The sequence below is a fragment of the Tenebrio molitor genome, unplaced genomic scaffold, assembly GCF_963966145.1.
Source record: "Tenebrio molitor unplaced genomic scaffold, icTenMoli1.1 SCAFFOLD_735, whole genome shotgun sequence".
NCBI classification, from domain to species: Eukaryota; Metazoa; Arthropoda; class Insecta; order Coleoptera; family Tenebrionidae; genus Tenebrio; species Tenebrio molitor.
The window spans coordinates 1-4,900 of record NW_027184217.1 but is presented as its reverse complement, the minus strand read 5'-3'; the positions used below and the strand labels follow the sequence as shown (position 1 = coordinate 4,900).

The window sequence follows — 4,900 nt, the reverse complement described above, 5'->3', positions numbered from 1 at the left end:
TGCGTGAGATCCGTCGTTACCAGAAAAGTACCGAGTTGCTCATCCGCAAGCTTCCCTTTCAACGTTTGGTGAGGGAGATCGCTCAGGATTTCAAAACCGATTTGCGCTTCCAAAGCTCCGCCGTGATGGCCCTCCAGGAAGCGAGCGAAGCTTACTTGGTCGGTCTGTTCGAGGACACGAATTTGTGCGCCATCCACGCCAAACGTGTAACCATCATGCCAAAGGACATCCAACTTGCCAGACGTATTCGGGGTGAACGCGCTTAAATTTTTCCACATCGTGTTTCGGAAGAACAACACGAAACACGAATTTTATAACAAAAAAATCGGTTCTTTTCAGAACCTCAAACTTTACAGGCAAAAAAAAAAATATATCGCCCTTCAACCGGAAATGAATAAAATAAAAATGTCAATAATCGGTCGGTCCTCTCGATTCGGGTTGGGTTGCGGTCGTTCGTAAAATTTTATTGCATCCTGTCATCACCTACCTGCCAGCTGATGCTATCTATTTTATTTGGTTTCGCCGTAAGGATAGTTTTATTTCTTTTTTTCGTCGTAGATTATCGTGTGGCCCTGAAAAGGGCCATTTGTGCGTGCCCCGTTGCCGGTAGTACGATGATGACGTCGGAACGAGGCACAGCCGAACGAACATGAGTCGAGTATCCATCCACGTTTCTCACTTTTTCCTCTTCGGCGAAGCGGCCTTTTTCACCTTGACAGGAATGGCTTTGGCTGTCTTGGGTTTGGGTGCTTTGGGTTTTTTAGTCGGACCAGCCTTGTTAGATTTCTTCGCTTTGGAAGGCGATCGGGGTTTCGGGGCGGCTCTAGTTTTCTTTTCTGCCGAGGAGGCGGCCGATTTCTTGGCTTTCGCTGCGGCGGCGGAGGCAGCGACGGCGCTCTTCTTTTCGGCAGCAGTCTTCTTCGCTTTGGGGGAGGCTTGTTTTTTGGCTGTCTTCGAGGAAGCCTTGTCGGAAGTCGTCGCGACGGCGGTACGTTTGGCGGATGATTTTTTCGTCTTGGATGCGGCGGACGAAGCGGGTTTCCTCTTGTCGGAGGCGGAGGCGACTTTGGCACCACCGGAGGTGGACGAGGCGAGCTTGAACGAACCCGACGCGCCCTTACCTTTCGTCTGAACCAGAGATCCCGACGCCACGGCGCCTTTCAGATATTTCTTGATGAAAGGGGCGACCTTTTCGGCGTCGACTTTGTAATTTGCGGCGACGAACTTCTTGATGGCCTGAAGAGACGATCCTCCGCGTTCCTTGAGTCCCTTGATGGCGTTGTTTACCATCTCGGATGTCGGAGGATGGGACGGTTTCGCCCTGGGATTTTTCGCTTTTTTCTCTTTCTTCGCGTGGGATTGAGGGGTGGCAGCGGAACCGGTGGTGACCGATGATGCTGTTTGATTTTCGACGTCGGCCATCTTTCACGTTAAAACGTTAAAAGTTAATAATAATTATTGAAAAAACACTTGCTCACACACGTACACTTCGAGCACCTCGTGAACGAGAATTGAACAAAAAAATTTTCTAAGTCTTTATAAAATAGTCGCCACTGCGGACGGAAGACTGAACGCGCACCGCGTCCGCCGTCGAAGAAATTGCAGGCCTCGGAATCGTTGCCCGCGTGATGGCATCGTCCTCTTTCCTCGATCACCATCGCCACCGTGTGATCAAGCTGGCCGAACTCGGTTTCCGAAGTTTCCCTGGAGATAGCGAAGTTCGTCTCGGAACGTCGGTGGGTTTCGAATCAGGTACACGCCCCTCCAACCACCAGCCCTAAATCCGGGTCGTCACGGTTTCGATTCGGGACCGACGGTTTACGTCGGCGGTGCGGGGTAGACGCGTCGATTCCGGGAATCCATATTTCGTTCGCCGAAATATTGGTCCATCTCTTCCCGGAATACCGCGCCACCTTCTCGATTTTACGACATCTTCGCGTCGCCAAACGCTTCCGAAACGGTCGAAGCACAGAAAGGACCTGGTGTTCGAACCGAGGCAATTCCGACAACAGGATGCCGCGAACCGCCTCTCCGACGTTCAGGTCGATCGTTTTCGGCGGAAGTTGAAACGGGACGAGTCGACGACGGGTCCCGTTGCCGTCCGGACCCTTCGGGACGGCCGAAAGTCCGTCGAGAGGATCATCCGAAAGGAGACGGTCTTCATCGTCCGACCGATGCCGCACCTACGAGTTTTCCGATATTTTCTTCGACGGATCTTCAGGTTTTCTTCCTTTCTTCCGTCTTTCTCTCTTCGTAATTTCGTGTCCGACCTGCGTCGTCCGAAGTCGGGGTGAAGATCGAAGAAAAAACGCCAAAAATAACAACTCGTCAGCCACGCACACCGCGTTCGAATGTCTAACGGTCCAACTTGGATTTTCGAAGATCGCCGAATCCGAGGGACGATAAATAATAATAATAATAATAATAATGGTAATAAATAATAATGTTAATAATAATAATAATGATATGATGATTATAACGATAATTATTATAGATAGGTAAATAGAAACACAGGTCTCCTCTCGAAAATCGGAACTTCCTGATATTACTTACATATTTCGGTCGATCCAAATGTGGGAATCTCGTCGTCGTCGGAGCAAGCAGCGCGGTAGGTGGGTGAAATTCTGGATTTTCCACCGCCGCCGGCGGTCGAAAAATGTGCGACGCGGGAGATCGCCAGTCCGTCTAGTAGTCTCTCTTGTCGTTAGAGCGTGACGTGGTGGTTGTTGTGGGATTTCCCGTTAGTTCGGTCCGACGTCGGTCGTCAGAGGGTAAGTGCATACGGAAACGAAACGCATCGCGTTTTGATGTTCATATTCGTGCATCGGAATGTTAAAAGCAATATATTTTACACCAACGATCACACCTAAACACCACGGCAACGGCCATACCACGTTGAAAAGCACCGGTTCTCGTCCGATCACCGAAGTTAAGCAACGTCGGGCGCGGTCAGTACTTGGATGGGTGACCGCTTGGAACACCGCGTGCCGTTGCCCCCCAACACTTTTTGTTTTTTTTGAAATCCATAGCAACCACCGAACCGATTTGTTTTTCGTGCAGGTATTCGGAAACATGCACAGACCCGTATAATGTAGATTCATAGCTTTAAGTACTAGATAATTAAGAAAACAATTTTTTTTGTCGATTAATTGTAAACAATTGCAGAATAAAAACTCGTCAAACGGTAAAGGTTGTCGTTCGATCACCGAAGGTAAGCCACGCGGGCAGCGGTCAGCACTTGGACGGGTGACCGGTTCATTATATTCCTTCCGTGAGTTTAACAAAGATAACATATGCAAATGTCGTAAGTGCGACGAGGAAGACGGCGATCTTTTAATGTAAAAAAAATATATATTAGGTTACGCGTACATGCCACTTTGACTGCTGCTTTATTTTTTTGGTTTTTAAATAATTAGAGATCTGAATTCAACATATCAGTTCTATGTTATAATGGACAGACAATGTTGTATTCTTGGCCCCTAACACGTTAAGACCAACATAAAAACTAGAATAACTTACCATTCGTTAAACGTTAAACAATTTCGAACCACGTTTTTTTGAGCTCGAACAAACTCATAACACAACACTCATTTATTAGTCACTGGACCATTGTAAAACGAGAAGAGAGAAAAACCATGCGAAACTATTTTTAAAACGAAGAGAATAAAGGTTTTAAATGGTAGGGCTGTATGACAGACTTGTCAATTATCGTGGGGGGTACGGCTGAGATTTATGACGAAATCGAGCGGCGCCGGCGGTCGGTCACTTTCACGAAAGAGGTCTAAACACGGGTCGTTTACGATACCCTCTGGTTACTAGAAAAGTTCTAGACAGATGTTTGTCGGCTTTTCGAGGTATTTATTTGTGAGTCCAAAGACTCAATGGAGTAATATCGGACTGAAATTCCAAGATTTTGCTGTGTAATCCAAAAAACTATGTTCCTCGTAACATTTAACGATGTGTTAATTCAACTATTATTTTAATTTTTCGTATACGTATTTATACTAAAAAGTACAGCGCTTCCAACAGTGAATTGTGAATTGAAAATGTTTCAAAGAAAGATCGATAGTTTTGAAAAAAATTACATATTAATAAATTTAGATAGATTTAGAAGTATACATTGCACTTACTTTTCAAATTATTGTACTTCTGATTTGGTTGAAATAACATAATATGTAGCAGTCATAGTCTTGTGTACATTGCAGTCGCGGCTGGTGTTGGGTAAAACCTTTATTTTTTAGGGGGTCATTACCCAAATGACCTCATGGACCAGCCGTTTCCTGTTAGGTTTTATATATCAAATTGATTCGTCTGTCTTTTTCATCATGCCTTCGAAAAGCGAGCTCCTGTTTCGCCAAAGTAACTGTGACGTCAATTAAATACGATAATAAAATTCGGTTTTTCCGAACTTATTGTGAGTGAGAGCAGTGAGAGCATCTTCTTTTCGTATCCCACCTCCACCCGGCGGCAGTAGTGCAGTGCTTATCAACATAATTACCGGCGTCTCGCCTCCACATTTTGACTTTTTTGTGTTTTATGTGTTCTCTAAGTCCAAAATTTTTAAATTTTTAAAAAGAGATTGCGGTACTATTCCTGTTGCTGAAATTATAATAATATATTTATTAATTTTTGTATTATATGTCTGTGTTATATTGTGTGAATTTGGAACAGCTATATCTAAAAGATATGCTTGCTTTTGTTGTTTATTTAAAATAATAATGTCTGGTCTGTTATGCTGAATGTGAATGTCAGTTAAAACTGTGCGATCAAAATATAATTTGTAATTGTCATTTTCTAAACAACTTTCTGGTTTATAAATGTAATGTGGTTGTGTATCCTTTAATAAATTGAATTTAACTGCTAAATTCATGTGTATAATTTTTGCGAATATATCATGACG

The 4,900-nt window shown here is 44.4% G+C and overlaps 1 non-coding gene across 1 annotated transcript; it reads left to right on the top strand.

The window, feature by feature from the left end:
* The first annotated feature begins 2,877 nt into the window (after positions 1-2,877).
* Positions 2,878-2,996, top strand: LOC138140996 (5S ribosomal RNA). The gene has a single exon (XR_011162898.1). It is a non-coding gene; the product is annotated as a 5S ribosomal RNA (ribosomal RNA).
* Positions 2,997-4,900: the final 1,904 nt, after the last annotated feature.